Source organism: Vulpes vulpes, chromosome 2, assembly GCF_048418805.1.
Source record: "Vulpes vulpes isolate BD-2025 chromosome 2, VulVul3, whole genome shotgun sequence".
Classification (NCBI taxonomy): Eukaryota; Metazoa; Chordata; class Mammalia; order Carnivora; family Canidae; genus Vulpes; species Vulpes vulpes.
Window position 1 is genome coordinate 76,080,211 of NC_132781.1, and position 14,100 is coordinate 76,094,310.

The window sequence follows — 14,100 nt, forward strand, 5'->3', positions numbered from 1 at the left end:
TTATTACAATATAAGTTATTCCACATGGTTGGGCTATTTGGCTTAACTGTTTCTGATGACATGTAACTATAAGACATTCAACATCTCTTAAAGGTTTTTACTGTTTTTTAATTTTCTCAAAGTTATGTAAGAATTTTTTAAATTTATAGATTGAGTTTATAATCTTGCACTTCTCATATCTGTGGAAATCATACATATATGTAAATCTACGATATGCATATGTATCTGCCTCAAAGCCACTAGCATAACATCTAAATTGTGCTCTTATCTCTAAGAATTTTCACATTGAGAATAGTACTATCCACATGTTGTACACCATATGATATACGTGTTATATCAATTATACTTCAATAAAAAAATAATAGTACAAAATGTAATGGTAACCAGGTTTAGTATTCAAATTACAACAACTATTCAATAGCTGGAATGTTTCTTGATGCTCAAACTATTCCACTTCACTAAGGGTCGAGTATTAAACAAAAGGAATAAGTTAATAAGTTAATAAATTAAGCATTAGATCTAAGCTTACTAAATGTGTACAAATTTCAATAGCGGTCAAACAATTTTTTGAGGGCTAACCTAAGGATGAAATCTGATATAAAATAAATTCCCTTTTATCTAATCTTAACAGAAAATGAAGACTGATAAAGAGAAACATATGGATTTTCAAACCACATAAATAAACCATGAAACTGCTGTTCTTTGTCTAATATATCATCATGACAAACTGACTTTAAAATTATCAAATCTGAAAAGACTAACCCTAATTCAACAAATAAAGTGTTTAAACATACAGTTAATAGTTTAAAGCTCCATGCATAGAGACACTATAATGTAAAAACAGGAGCATATTTGTATATATTTAAGCACCTAGTAATCATCTAATTTATAAGAAACAATCCTGTATGTCGACAGTAATAGGCAAACCAAATACTGCAAGAGTCTGAATTTTATGATGTAAATGTGAAACAGTGAAATCTGCTTTTCCACTGTCATTTAAAATCATCTATTGTAAATTCTAAGTACTATTTATAAAATATATTCCCTCAAAACATTCCTTAATTCTTTCTGACAATATTTTTAGAAGAGGAAAATTCCCAAAAATCAGAAAAATTTTTAAAATTGAAATACTGCTAAAAATTAAGAAACACTGGGGATCCCTGGGTGGCTCAGCGGTTTAGCGCCTGGCTTCGGCCCAGGGCACGATCCTGGAGTCCCGGGATCAAGTCCCACGTCGGGCTCCCGGTATGGAACCTGCTTCTCCCTCTGCCTGTGTCTCTGCCTCTCTAAGTCTATCATGAATAAATAAATAAAATCTTTTAAAAAGAAATTAAGAAACACTTGCAAAGAACTGAAATACAAAAAAAAATTTTTTTTCATTTTTTTAAATAGGGCAGTTAGTTGTACTTCCTTACAAGTACTTTACAAAATAAATATTTTTACTGCCTGGTGATTTTGAGACAAATCAATATACTATAAAATACTCTTTGCAGCTCTTAAGTCTTCATTTTGTGCCTTAACAAAAGCTGGCATTCATTTGTAATGAAGTCTTTTTATGGTTACACAGCTATTTCATCTCTTTTGAAGACATATTAAACCTCTGGGTGCTCAATAAAACTGACCAATTAATTGACTCTATCGTAAAAACCTGAGAAGCTATTCCAAAATATTTACATCAAAGAATGGCCAAGTCAAAATGAAGTACTAGTCTACCCAATATGCTTTCCTACTTTAAGTCGAAAATTTTCTTCAGGTGGGTCCTTTCAAAGGAAACTACAAAGATGTATCTCAAGAGAGAGGTAAATTCTTGATACAACAAAAAGAATTTACACAAAAAGAATGATACATCTACAGCAATCACTGTGACAGAACATAGGAACAGAGTGTGGGGGAGAAGACAGCAGAGAACTCTGGGGTCAAACAGAACTCAGTATGAATTCTTGCTTCATCTCTACTAACTTTATGACCTTGGGCAAGTTCATAAAACCTCTCTGAGTCTTAATCTCAATTATCAAATGGAAACACAGGGCCAAATTACAGGCTGTCATGAGCACTAAATTAGATAACATACATAAATAGGCTGCTTAGCACACTACCTAGATCATGATATTCAATAAACGGCTGTAATTACTACAAAATATTTAGGAATCCATTTTCAGTGTGATTTAATACTCATTCCAAATGATATAAATGGTTAAAAGGAAAAATATAAAGATTCAATAGTAGATCTTTCTTTCATTTAACCTGATCATCCCTTACATTAGTGCTTTTCAAACCAGGTTCTAACCATTAATGAATCTCAAATCATTTAGAGATTCTTAACCAGCATTTTTTTTTTTTTTTTTATTTACTTATGATAGTCACAGAGAGAGAGAGAGAGGCAGAGACACAGGCAGAGGGAGAAGCAGGCTCCATGCACCGGGAGCCCGATGTGGGATTCGATCCTGGGTCTCCAGGATCGCGCCCTGGGCCAAAGGCAGGCGCCAAACCGCTGCGCCACCCAGGGATCCCTTAACCAGCATTTTTAAATAAGATAGAAATATAAGAATGCATTCCACATAGGAAGCCTAAGCATTGATTTATAAATTTTTTTAACGTATTTGTAATGTGTCTGTATACTGACTGGCAATATAAAATTCACCTCTTACTGGGCAAAAAAATTAAAAGCCACTGTTTTATTTTTTTTTTTTTTTAAGATTTATTTATTTATTTATTTATGATAGAGAGAGAGAGAGAGAGAGAGAAAAAGCCACTGTTTTAAAGGCGCCTGGGTGGCTCAGTCAGTTGTGCATCGAACTCTTGGTTTCAGCTGGGGTCATGATCTCGAGGTCATGAGACTGAGCCCTGACTAGGAGTCCACGCTTGGCAGAGTCTACTTGAGATTCTTTCCCCCTCCTTCTCCTTCCCCCTCTGCTCCTTCCCTTGACCCCTAGCACACCTGCACACGCTCTCTCGCTCTCGCTCTCTCAAATAAATAACATCTTTTTAAAATAAATAAAGTCACTACTTTACAGTATAATAATAATTAGTTGACAGTGAATGCTTAGTTTTTGCAAGACATTGTGCTATGCACATGCATGGTTTCATTTGATACCTCCCCAAACCCTATAAGATAGGTACTATTACTTCCACCATTCTACAGATGAGGAAACTGAGACTTGAAGATATTTAGTCACTTGCCAAAGATGCAGTGCTAGTTCAAATTTAGTCACCTGACTCTAGAACTTGCACATTTAACCACTTCAGCAATTACTAGGTTGTTAGAAGTTTCCCTTATATAAGTTATTGAAAACTTAGAATTTTTTTTTTTTAATTCATGAGAGACACAGAAAGAAAGAGAGAGAGACAGAGACACAGGCAGAGAGAGAAGCAGGCTCCATGCAGGGAGCCCGATGTGGGACTCAATCCCGGGTCTCCAGGATCACGCCCTGAACCGAAGGCAGGCGTTAAACCGCTAAGCCACCCAGGCGTCCCCAAAGTTAGACTTTTTCATGAAGCCTATTTTGAGAGTAATTTTCTGGAGTATAGTATGTCTTGAAAAAGACAGTGTGTTTCAGAGGTGAAAACACTAGGTATGAGATCCAGCCTCTGTCCCTGGCATTGTTGCTTCAGTGGCAAGGAGTTGGCAAGTCATTTAATCTTGCTGTGTCTGGATTTCCTCACCTACAAAACAAGAATGATAATATCTGGCCTGCCTTCTCAGAGGCCATTATGAGAAAGTATATGTATACACAACAAGTGAAATGCTTTATTGTGCAACCCAGTTATATGAGGTGATCATTAATACCACTCAATGGGCCCTGTTCTTCATAGAAACATATATCAAAAAATGATCAAAAAAGGAAGCTCACCAGGCTTTTATAAACTATCTGTGGAAACATTTTGCACAGTTTTGACACACAGTAGGCCTTCAGCAACTGTTCATTAAACCAAAAAAGGAAAGCCAATTCAATCTGTATGCATGTTTTATCCATCTGTATTCTATTTTCCATTAATTTATTCTTTCCATAAGTATTTATTGAACACCTACCATAAGCCAAATTAGAAATGTACACTACAGAAAAATACGATAAACTATCCCTTGCCTGGAGAATTTCATATTAATTTCAATTAATTTTTGTAAGCCACAAGTTCATCCAGCAAAAATAGCTTACATTTACTATAGTGCTTTACAGTTTAGAAAAAAACTACGTGGTAGCTTTTGTTTCCTGCACCAAATGCCTAAGTATGGTGAGTAGATATTACTATTTTCTTGACTCCAAATTTAGTGCTAAGCACTAAGCCTTTGGCGTGAAAGTTCCTCGATGTCAGAGGGGACTGTAAAAATAAGGTTTTGAAGAGAACACATTTTTTTTTTTTTGAGAACACATTTTAATATTGGAAATGGGCAATCTAGTAGCATGATTTTTTTTTCCCCTTCCCATTTCTGAGTTGAAGTAATCTACAGCGCAGCCCTATCACCTACATAAGATGCATTTTCCAAAATGTTCTTTTAGAAAACTTGCCTTTGAAATTTCTTCTCTTACAGGCAATTTTCTGTTGAATATATTGAACTAGGATTCAGGTTTCTTATAAAGGAGGCGGTAGCGAAGGTGTATTTCCTTTGTTGACGTTTTAAAAAGGACTCAAAACTGATTGTTGTATTCGGGTTCCTGAGTCGCATACAACACCAAGTAACTGTTAGCCATTTTAAATATAATGCAACGACTAAGATAGGTGATTCTGACAAAGGTGAATATAGATGTACTGGCAACTTAGTGACTTGAAATCTTGCTACGCCGTATTTACTAAGGACCCTTTACTAAAATTGCCTTATCCTTTGTATTCTAACCACTCCCTCTCCATCCCCACCACCCCCAACAGACTCACACTCCCTCACCTACACCAGATCAGTTTCCGGGCCATTATCCTCTAAAACCGTCTTAAAATTTCACAACACATGGTCGTCGTCACCAGGTGCCCCCCTGCACCTTGTCCCCCTCCACCTACTGAGTCAACGCGCCCTTTCTCAAAACCACGTTCTTTCTCAAAAGATCCAGAATGCACAAAATTACCACGATGCCTCTTTTTTCTCTGAGAACGACAAACACGAAACGTAAACGTCCGCCCTTGGGTTTGCCGATAACCATGAACGTAAAAGCCATACCCCACCTACCGTATCCGCGGGGTCGGCAGGTCCAATCTCACCCCGACAGACCTCGGCGGGGAAGGACGGTCACAGGACCGGGGAAAGCATCGCCGGGAGCGCCTGAGGGGAGATAAGCGGAGCGCGTTTCACAGCCCCGGCGAGGCGGCGTGCGGTCCCCGCCCCGGCTGCAGCCCTCACACAGGGAGAACCTTTGTCTGGCCTCGGCCGTCAGAGTGGTGGCTCATCAGAACCGGGGCGACCGGAGTTTGTGCGAAACGGCTTGGCGGAGCTTAAACAAAGCACGGCAGCTCCGGCGGGGGAGAGGGCTGCGCGCCGTCGGCGTCCGAGACCCCAGACGGCGAGGAGTCGCGCGGCCCCGGCCGCAGCGGGGACCCCGGACCCCCGGACCCCCGGACCCCGGGTCAGGGCGCCCGGCGCGGGGCGGGCAGCGCCGCTACAAGCTCCCGCGCTCTCCGCGAGTTCCCGGGGCGCAGCCCGCCCGCAGGCTCGGCCGCCCGGGCTCCCTGCGCCGGCTCCTCAGGCAGGGCCCGCCCCGCAGTCCGCGGAGCCCGCACGCCCCAGGGCGCGGCGCCGACGAGGAGGCGGCGGGGGGGGGGTCGCGAGGGCAGCGGAGAAGCCCGCGCGCTGCCCCCATTGTGCGGCTGCGGCCGCGGGGCCGACGGGGCGCTCACCTGAGTCCCCCGCGGCCACAGCGACCGGACGGCGACCGGCGGCCCCGCGCGCGCGGCGGGCGGACGCGACCCCGCCGGCGGCTCAGCAGCGGCAGCCTCCGCAGCAGCCCCGGCAGCGCACCCGCCCCTCAGGCGGCCGCGGCCTCCATTGCTCTCCCCGCCGCCGCCGCCGCGCGGCACTGCGCGCCCGGCCCCGCGCGCCGTGGTCACGTGCCCCGCCGGCGCCTCAGGCGCTCGGACCCGCGCCGCCGCCCCGCCCGCCTCCGCCCCGGACCCCGGGCCGCGGGGAAGCGCGCGCGTCCGACGCCTCCCGCCCCGCACCGGCGGCGGCTGCGCTGGGCGCTGGGCGCTGGGTCTGCCGCCGCGGGGGGTCCCGCCGGTCGTCACCCGCAGCACGCGAAGCCGGCGCCACAGGCAGGTCCCCGCGGAGCGCCCACGCCGCCACACCGGGCTTCCCGCGTCCACCCTCTACACCGGGAAGGAGGGACATCCACCTTGGGCGTCGCTGTCCCCATCCGTGTTGAGATTCAATACGAAGTTTGATGGGGTTTTTTTTTAAAGATTTTATTCACTAGAATAAATGATTTTATTCATTTACTCATTGGAGACAGAAAGAGAGACACAGGCAGAGGGAGAAGCAGGCTCCACGGAGGGAGCCCGACGCGGGACTCGATCCCGGGACTCCAGGGTCACGCCCTGGGCCGAAGGCGGCGCTAGACCGCTGCGCCACCGGGGCTGCCCCGAAGTTTGATGTTTGAAGGAAAATCAGGATCGCTTTTCATTTTGTGGCCTAACTGGAGACGCTGAGACTTTTTTTTTCCTCCATACGTTTCGCTGTGGCCGCTTCAGTGAAACTCGGAAATCGGTCTCTAGGGATCTTTGCCTTCACTAGACCCGCAAAGATGCTAAAACATAATTCGGTATCGTTATTAATAAAGAAAATGGAAACAACGTTTAGAAAAAACGTCTGTAACAAAAGATGACAGGTGACCTAATAGGGGCTGAATATTGAGCCACATATCCTGATGCCAAAAGCAGAACTAATAGTTATGATGTAACTGCATGACTTCAAAGAATAAACTTTGATACTGGGAGAGTCTAGTGCATGTTGCTTTATCCAACTGGGCTTTTCTTTGTTGTTGTTTTTTAAGATCTTATCTATTTATTCATGAGAGACACACACGGAGAGAGAGGCAGAGACACAGGCAGAGGGAGAAGCAGGCTCCATGCAGGGAGCCCGACGTGGGACTCGATCCCCGATCTCCAGGATCACACCCTGGGCTGAAGGTGGCGCTAAACCGCTGAGCCGCCGGGCCTGCCCCAACTGGGTTTTTCTAAATAAACATTGTGAATATAGGTAAAATTCAGTTGTTCAGTGTTTGCATATTCTAAATGATGTCTGCTTCATTCCAAATAAGCATAATGAAGAATTTTACCAGGAGCTGAGCGAGTGTCTTCTGATTTGAGAATCCCTATATTGTACACCTGAAACTAATTTAACATTGTATGTTAACTATACTGGAATTTTTTTTTTTAATTCTTTCTGATCTGATCCAGTAGCACTAGAAGTTCTCAGAGCCAAAATTTAAATCTGTGTAGGACATATAACTGAGATTTTTTTCTTGACATATTTAGTCTTGCCAACTACATGAAAACAGACTCTATGAAAACTCAAATGTATACAAATCAAGTGTAGATCTCCATCTTTTTAATTTTCAGGGCAAGGTACTCCCAATTATACAGCCTTCAAATACTGAAAGAGTTGGGACGCCTGGGTGGCTCAGCGGTTTAGCGCCTGCCTTTGGCGGGGCTTCACCCTGGAGTCTTGGGACCTGTCAGCCCTCCTGCATGGAGCCTGGTTCTCCCTCTGCCTGTGTCTCTGCCTCTGTGTCTTTCATGAATAAATAAATAAAATCTTTTTAAAAATATATTGAAAGAGTCCTAGAGAATTTAATGCTCATAGGAGAGCTTTCTAGTTGGGCTTTGCGTCTCATGGGCCTCAGAAATCAAAGCTGTCAGGCACCACTTTTGACAGGTTCTGTTTTTTTCCTTCACTTTTCAAACACATTCATTCATAGTTACTACATTTGGTGCTGTAATAATAGTGTGACACAGTAAGCCAGGTATCAGCCCAGTATTTCACTTTTGAAATAGCTGCCTTTCCCGGGTCGCTCTGCGGTTTAGTGTTGCCTTCAGCCCAGGGTGTGATCCTGGAGACCCGGGATCGAGTCCCACGTCGGGCTCCCTGCATGGAGCCTGCTTCTCCCTCTGCCTGTGTCTCTGCCTCTCTCTGTCTCTATGAATAAATAAAATAAAAAGATCTTTAAAAAAAATGTTTGAAATAGCTGCCTTTCAGTTAAGACAGATTTTCAGAGACCATAATATAACACAAAAGATGAAGAACATTGGGAATTTTTAAAATATTTAACCACTTAACTGCTATATTAGGGGTTATGGAAAGGCTGTAAGAAAGAGACATAGGCAGAGTGAGAAGCAGACTCCCTACGAAGAGCCCAAGGTGGGACTCAATCCTAGGACCCTGGATAATGACCTGAGCTGAAGGCTGATGCTCCACAACTGAGCCACCCAGGTGCCCCATATTCAGAATTTTTATTGTGAGTGAGGCGGCCTTATTTAAATGGCTCAGAGGGCAAGCAATAGCTCCTGGGATGGGGTGAGAAATCAGAACACTTATCCTATCCATTGTATCTTTATGCATGGGTCTGTCATTCAGACACTTCATCAAATCTAGGCAATGAGAATAACTGTTGGATCTCATATACGTAACAACTAAATTACAAAGTTATGATGGTATCTAAAAATAAAGCAGGGACACCTGCGTGGCTCAGAGTTTGAGCATCTGCCTTCGGCTCAGGGTGTGATCCTAGTCCGGGAATAGTGTCACACTAGGCTCCCTGCAAGGAACCTGCTTCTCCCTCTGTCTAGGTAGGTCTCTGCCTCTCTCTCTGTGTCTCTCATTAGTGAATAAGTAATATCTTTTAAAAATAAATAGATGATAGATATAGATGGATGATAGAGGAAATACCTTCCTAGGCAAATACGAATTTAAAAAAGCAAATGAGACCACTGGATATCCAGATGCAAAAGAATGAAGCTGGACAACTATCTCACACCATTCACAAAAATTAATTCAAAATGGATCGTAAACCTAAAGGAAAGAGCTAAAATTATAAAACTCTTAGAAGAAAACATGAGTAAATCTTTACATTCCTGAGTCAGACGATGGTTTCTTAGATGACATCCAAAAGCACAAAGCAACAACAGCAACAACAAAAAATTAAATTAAACTACATCGAAATTAAAAACTTTTGTGCTACAAATGATACCATCAAGAGAGTGAAAATATGAGTCACAGAATGAGAAAATGTATTTGAAAATCATATGTCTGGGGACACCTGGGTGGCTCAGCAGTTGAGCGTCTGCCATTGGCTCAGGGCATGATCCTGGAGTCCCAGGATCGAGTCCCCCATCAGGCTTCCTGTGAGGAGCCTGCTTCTCCCTCTGCCTGTGTCTCTGCCTCTCTCTCTCTCTGTGTCTCTCATGAATAAATAAAATCTTCAAAAAAATAAAAATAAACCAATTTAAAAAAAGAAAATTATGTGTCTGATAAAGGGACTTGTATACAGAACATATAAAGAACTTGTATAACTCAATAATTAAAAAGGCAAACATCCTAATTTTAAAATGAGCAAAGAGTCTAAATAGATATTTTTCCAATGATGATACGCAAGTAGCCAATAAGAAAATGAAAAGATGCTCAACACCATTAACTATCAGGGATGTGCAAATCAAAATCACAATGAAATACCTATTAGGATAGCTATAATTAAAAATATATAATAACGTGTTGGTGAGAATGTAGAAAAACTGGAATCCTCATATATTGCTGGTGATGACATAAAATGGTGCAGCCACTTGAGGAAATAATTGGCAGTTCTTTAAAATGTTAAATATCGGGTAGCCCAGGTGGCTCAGCGGTTTAGCGGTTTAGCGCTGCCTTCAACCCAGGGTGTGATCCTGGAGACCAGGGATCGAGTCCCATGTCAGGCTCCCTGCGTGGAGCCTGTGTCTCTGCCTCTCTCTCTCTCTCTCTCTCTCTCTCTCTCTCTCTCTCTGTATCTCATGAATAAATAAATAAAATCTTTTAAAAAAATAAAATAAAATGTTAAATATGGAGATATCACGTGACCCAGAATTTACACTCCAAAGTATACACTCAAGAAATGAAAATATATCCCTCTAAAACATGTACATGAAAAAAAAAACATGTACATGAATATTTATAGTAGCATTATGGCCAAAAAGTGGAAACAATCCAAATGTCCACCAACTGATGAATGGATTGAACAAAAAGTGCTGTTATCCATACAATGAAATACTACTATTCGGAGATTAAAAGAAATGAAATGCTGATACACGCTACTGCATGGATGAACCTTGAAAATCTTATGCTAACTAAAAGCCAGACATAAAGGACCACATACTGTATGATTCCACCTTTACCAAATTAACCTGTATGACAGGTTAATCTATAGAGATAGTAACAGATTTCATGGTTGAAGGAAGAAAGTTGGAGGAAAGTGGTGAGTAACTCTCAGTGAGTATGCTTCTTTTGGGGGATGACGAAAATGTTCTAAAATTGGTTGTAGTAAGAGTCACACAGCTCTGCAAATATAATAAAAATCATTAAATCATACATTTAAATGGATGAATTGTATGGATGTATATAAACTATATTTCAAAAAGCTGTAGCAGGGATCCCTGGGTGGCGCAGCGGTTTGGCGCCTGCCTTTGACCCAGGGCGCGATCCTGGAGACCCGGGATCGAATCCCACGTCGGGCTCCCGGTGCATGGAGCCTGCTTCTCCCTCTGCCTATGTCTCTGCCTCTCTCTCTCTCTCTCTCTCTCTCTCTCTCTCTCTGTGACTATAATAAATAAATAAATAATTAAAATAAAAAATAAAATAAAAAAAATCTGTTAAAAAAAAAAAAGATTTAAAAAAAAAAAAACAAAAAGCTGTAGCAATGTTAATACCTGATAAAAGAGATGTCAAAAAAAGGTATCAAGTGCTAAAAGGTACAAGCCGACAAAAAATAGAACAGTCCTGGGGCACCTGAGTGGCTCAGTAGTTAAGCATCTGCCTTCAGCTCAGGGCGTGATCCTGGGGTCTGGGATCAAGTCCCACATCGGGCTCCCTGCATGGAGCCTGCTTCTACCTCTGCCTGTGTCTCTGCCTCTCTCTGTGTGTCTCTCATGAATAAATAAATAAAATATTTAATACATATATATATAACAGTCCTGAAACTTTACATATCTAACAGAGCTTTTGAAATATTTAAGCCAAAAACCGAAACAAAAGGAAAAGTTAAAAATTTGCTCTTAGAGTGGGATACTTTTTAACTTTTCTTAGAAATTGACAAATCACACAAAGCTATAGAGATAGTCGATATAGAGATTTTTTTTTTAAGGTTTTATTCATTTATTCATGAGAGACACACAGAGATAAAGAGAGAACGGTAGAGACATAGGCAGAGGGAGAAGCAGGCTCCCTGCAAAGAGCCTGATTGGGGACTCGATCCCAGATCCCGGGAGCATACCCTGAGCTGAAGGCAGATGCTCAACCACTGAGCCACTCAGGCATCTTAACCATATACAGAATTAACAAGTTTGATCCAAAAGATATCAAGAGATGTGTACTCACCAAGCAGAAAATATGCATTTTGTACAAAACTATTGGCACCAGTCACAAAAACTAATCAAGTTTTAGGCCAAAAAAAAAAAACAAACCTTAATAAATTTCAAAAAACTAAATCCATCAAAATTCAACAAATTTAAAATTTGTAACCACTATGTGAGAAATTTAAAACTTCTATTACTTTTCAATAACTCTTGTATTAAAAATAGGATGACCATAGGGGGCACCTGCGTGGTGCAGTTGGTCAAGCATCTGACTCTGGGTTTTAGCTCTGGTCATGATCTCAGTGTAGTGGGATCGAGCTCCTCATCGGGCTCTGCACTCAGCACAGAGTCTGCTTGAGATTTTCTCCCTCTTGCCTTCTGTCCCTCTTGCTCATGCTCTCTCTCTCCCTCTGTCGGTCTCTCTCTCTCTCTCTCAAACAAACAAATAAATCTTTTAAAAAATAGTGTGATAAAAATAGGATGACCGTATTTTCCAGTTCACCCAAAACAGTCCTGACTTTTACCTATTGTCCTGACATAATATATATTTCATTGGCAAAAGTGTCCAAATTTGGAGGATAAATTATGTAGTGACCCCAGTTAAGAAGTAATTCAGAACTGAAATAGAAATCTATTTAGAAAGCAATGACAAAAAAAATGACTAAAAACCATGTGGGGGAACAGCCTGAAGTTCTCAGGGGAAATTTTGTAGCCTTTGATGAATACATTAGAAAATAAAAGGGGCAGCCCAGGTGGCTCAGCCTTTTAGTGCTGCCTTCAGCCCAGGACCTGATCCTGGAGACTCAGGATCCAGTCCCACGTCAGGCTCCTTGCATGGAGCCTGCTTCTCCCTCTGCCTGTGTCTCTGCCTCTGCCTCTCCCTTTCTCTCTCTCTTTCTCTCTGTGTCGCTCATGAATAAATAGGAAAATAAATACAATCTTAAAAAATAGAAAATAAGAAAGATTAAAAATGAGCTAAGTACATAACTCAAGAAGGAAAGCAAAAACAACAAAAGCAGAAAGAAGGAAGGGATGAAAAGAGAAGTCAATGAAATAGAAAACAAATCAAGCAAAGGATTTGATCAACAAAATAAAAAGTTGATTCTTAGAAAAAAAATTGGCCAACCTGTGGTCAATTAGTGAGGACACACACACACATACACATGCAAACATTTCATAAGAAAAGAGAAATTACTAAGTTATAGATTTTTTAAAAATCTAGATGAAATAGATTTTGCAGAAAAACGGAGTTACCAAAACTGACTTAAGAAAGAGAATAGGGACGCCTGGGTGACTCAGTGGTTGCGCATCTGCCTTCTGCTCAGGTCTTGATCCCGGGGTCCTGGGATGGAGTCCCACATCCGGCTCCCTGTGGTGAGCCTGTTTCTCCCTCTGCCTGTGTCTCTGCCTCTCATTCTGTGTCTCTTATGAATAAATAAAATCTTAAAAAAAAACACTGTTGTTGCTTGCACATCTGAATGGAATAGTAGGAATTGAGGTGTTATATACTTATATACCTGTACCATTAGTGTCAGAGGGGATTTATCCCAATCAGGGAAGAACAGAAAGTAGAGACATGCTTGTGGGACAAACTTAACTGCCATTTGTCACTAGTAGGTGAGTCAGAATTTTAGCATGGGTGCCTCTACCCTCTAATTTCACAGTTTTCCTCCTGAAGATGATATCCTATCGGCTGGCAAGTCAGAAATCTCTGTTTTAAGGAGGACTCTCTAACAACTCCACCAGCAGAGGTGGCTGATAACCTTCAACAAAATTCAGAGGCTTACTTGCCAAGTGAAGTTTCTTGGGACTGTATGGACAGATTCACATTACTCAATTCCTCTGGCACCTCAGGAAAAAGTGCTGTATCTCCAGCCATGCCCCAACCAAAAAGGAGGTTGAGCATCTTGTGGGGACTTTTTTGGGAACAGGAGACAGTATGTGCCTCTATTGGGCATTCTATTTGGTCCTTTATATCTGCTAATCCACAAATCAGCATTCTTTGAGCGGGGCCCAAACCAATAGCAATGAATGCCCTCTTTGTCCCCTACAAAGAGCCTACATTGCAGCCTGGCAAAAAATCATATGGTCTGCCTGAATCAAGAAACTGCAGTGGCTGGCAATCTAACCTGCTTCTGTATCTGTCATCCCTGGCCATGTGCTAGGAGAACAGAAAAATTCACGCAGGCATGGCTGCTCTTCCACCACTTCGTTATGCCTAATGCCATCAGTGGCAGCTCCCAAACATGGACTCTGCCTTGTATATGTACAATCACACAGACCAGCACGATCTTTTTTTTTTTTTTTTTAAGTACCATCTTTTAAAAACCTAATCGATGCAAATTCATAGCTTCTCTTGATTGCTGAGCAGCCTTGGTTATGCCATGTATGCCTATCCAGGCTGCAACTACTCCATGACATGGCCCATGTTTCTTAACTAAACCAATGCAATGACCATCCAAATCAAGTTTCAAAATAAACTCCAAGCTAGAGCAACTTGTGACTCTTTGGGCTATCTGTAAGTGGGGGAGAGATGGCCACAGCCTATCTTTCCATTGTGGATGAGGCTCATCTATATTT

The 14,100-nt window shown here is 42.1% G+C and overlaps 1 protein-coding gene across 7 annotated transcripts in view; it reads right to left on the minus strand.

Annotated features, from left to right (window-relative positions):
* The window catches only part of CRACD (capping protein inhibiting regulator of actin dynamics), a 272,284-nt gene extending 266,293 nt beyond the window's left edge, over positions 1-5,991 (minus strand). For 4 of the 7 annotated variants that reach the window (XM_072748931.1, XM_072748926.1, XM_072748930.1 and 1 more), the window contains exons 1-2: positions 5,821-5,991; positions 5,156-5,248 (exon numbers count right to left, since the gene is read on the minus strand). The gene's annotated coding sequence lies outside the window, so the exon portion shown is untranslated. Of the gene's footprint in view, positions 1-5,155; positions 5,285-5,820 lie in introns of those variants that run through there. The other 3 variants (XM_072748927.1, XM_072748928.1, XM_072748925.1) reach the window with 3 other exon arrangements.
* Between the last annotated feature and the right edge of the window lie 8,109 nt (positions 5,992-14,100).